We start from the raw sequence: 2678 nt of genomic DNA on the forward strand, positions 1-2678 counted from the left end.
ACAATATACGCTTACAAATTACTTATATTACTTTCAACTATCGCCACATCAAAATTTGTCATTACACTAGCGTAAATACTTACTTAATAACGTATATCAATTTATTAACATACAATATGAGCTCTAACCACCAAATAGATTCATGTTATGTATTTATTACATGCTAGCAGGTGACGCTTTATCTTGCCTGACAACTTTGTGTTACTTTTCCCGTTTCCGTTGCTATGGTGTGCATGTAAAAAAACAAAACAAAACTAATCTATACTTACGCTACGCATGTGTTATATATTTGTAAATCTAGTAGTGTAGGTGAATACAATGACGTTCTTGAATTTGTGCTAGCAACAAGCAAATCCATTTTGTTTTGGAAAGAAATTTGCTATATTTGTAAAATGAAATGATTTGCTATAGGTAAGACTGAGACTATAAATTATAATCTAGAGCTAATACTCGTTAAATGATTAATACTAATATTAGTTGTACGCGGTGGTAATCTCTGTTAAATTAGTTTAGACTTGACCTGTTACTACCTGGTGGTACCATGTCGATAAAAACTATTAACGGAATGAAAACGTAGGCCAAGGCCATCAAGCGCTGAATCTAGGTTGAACAAATGCTGTCACACGTCTGTTTGGTTTTATGTATTTAAACTTTAAAGCTGAACCCCGAAGGAAGCTTGAACTTGTTAGCAGAAATGTGTTATACTCAGAAAATATGAAGCTTTCTTACTTGAAGTCTAAAATTTAATAGCATAAACTAGCCCTAATGGCTGAAACAAACGTCGTGGTCATATTAAAAGCTTGATGCTAATTAATCAGTGGTGTTATTAGGGTAAGTATTATTATTATTTAATTTTATCTATCCAAATTAGGCCGAGTTAAGAATAACTAATAATTATATCTGCATTTATTTTTTTAATTTTCTGCTATAGAGGAAGCTTGAATAATTAGCGATAACTTAATAATAATATTATTTGTTTAATGCCATGTATCTATAAGTCAATGTTTAACGTCATTACAATAGCTGAATTGGATGATTTCAGAAATCAAGAACCATTTATGATGATAATACTATTTCTTTTAGTATTCCTGCTCTTTAAGAACAGTCAAGTTAATTTAAAACAATTCATTATATTATAGTTACTAATTAACCTTTTCTAGATCTTCTCATTGTTGGAAAGTTAAACCAAACTCACCTATTAGGGTTCGGTTTAGTGTACCTCTTCGGTTCACTCTCCCAAGAAGAACCGATTAGTTACGCATTCAGCAAAACTGGTGTTTTATACAGGTACTAGTCACCTGGAACTACTGAAACTGTATTTAACTTCAGCTGACTCAAGACCTCAAGATTAACCTCAACTAACTTAATTACAACAAATAAAAGCAACTCTGGAAACTATTTATTAAAAATTCTTCATGCTGTGAACAGTGATTTCCAAACCACATTTTTGAACCTTATTTTTAGTTAAGTTACTTCAAGTTCTTGTGACTAAGATATAACTAATACATATTTATCTTTGTTTATTAATTTTTACTTAGGACTAACATTTTATTGGAAAAAAGTTGACATTTTTTAGACAATAAAATAAGAGTCAAGTGTTAAATTTGTTTTAAATTTGATTATTTGTTAAGCACAAAGATACACAGTGGGCTTTTGTGCTGTGTCTACCACAAGAATCAAAAGCTGGTCCTTAGCATTATAAGCCTTCAGACTTACTGGAGAGAATGTGTTTTAAGTACAGCTATTAAATTAGAACATAACCTTAAAAACCTAGATATGAACAGGTCTTAAGAGCAGTACGACATGCCTTTGTATATAAAAATAGATAGTTAAAAAGAATGCATATCTTAAATTAAAATGGTGTGATTTTATAATTAAAAAACCTTTCACTATGTCAAAATATAACATTGTATCAGTACACCATAGAAGGGATTGAACATTCATAAATAATCAAGCAATATTTATCCTTTATTTTTTTTAAAATATTAAAGTTGAAATTAGTAGTTTAATTTTGAGTTTACATATTGATTAAATATAATTTTATTACAAGTTTTACAGTAAGGAAGGTTATTTTTTCAAACAGGTATGACATTTCAATCGCTGGTGTTATTGAGAGTGATCGCACCTGTGGTCGAAACATCATACCTCTTATAAAAATAATCTTCCTTACTATAAAAGCTGTAACTTGTAATAAAATACAGTTGAAAGTAGCATGGGCTATTTTTATAAACTGTTGAATTTAACATTTGTTAAGATTAAAATATGCTACAAATATTTTATATCAGTAATTAAAAGTGGATTTTGTTTACATCCTTTAGACAAGGTCTTTCAGATAGTGGTGCTATTCTAGAGTGACTGCCGTTGTCACTGTGTTTTTTGCTGTGTCCATTTCATAATAACAATAACGTGTTACTACTGTCTTAGTTTCCATATATATAATAACTACTTTTTGTCTGAATTTTGAGAGTATTATAAACTCCAGACGAACCCAACACTTCAGGGCCATGATGTTTTTGAGAAAACATTTTTCAAGGTTTAGTAATAGGGCCAGAATGATAGTGTTTCTTATAAATTCTAACTTTTGTCAGCTTATGTCATAGATTCAGTAGAAAACACATACTGATGTTCAAGATACCCACAATATTCACGAGACCAGATCACATTAATATAGATAAAAA

The 2678-nt window shown here is 29.9% G+C and overlaps 1 protein-coding gene across 2 annotated transcripts in view; it reads left to right on the forward strand.

Annotated features, from left to right (window-relative positions):
* The first annotated feature begins 312 nt into the window (after window positions 1–312).
* LOC106474499 (kinesin-like protein KIF17) overlaps window positions 313–2678 on the forward strand; it is a 12989-nt gene continuing 10623 nt past the window's right edge. Inside the window, exon 1 of one of the 2 annotated variants that reach the window (XM_013935192.2) lies at window positions 313–411. The gene's annotated coding sequence lies outside the window, so the exon portion shown is untranslated. Of the gene's footprint in view, window positions 412–645; window positions 832–2678 lie in introns of those variants that run through there. The other variant, XM_022402806.1, reaches the window with a different exon arrangement.

This window comes from Limulus polyphemus, unplaced genomic scaffold (genome assembly GCF_000517525.1).
Source record: "Limulus polyphemus unplaced genomic scaffold, Limulus_polyphemus-2.1.2 Scaffold7296, whole genome shotgun sequence".
Taxonomy (NCBI): Eukaryota; Metazoa; Arthropoda; class Merostomata; order Xiphosura; family Limulidae; genus Limulus; species Limulus polyphemus.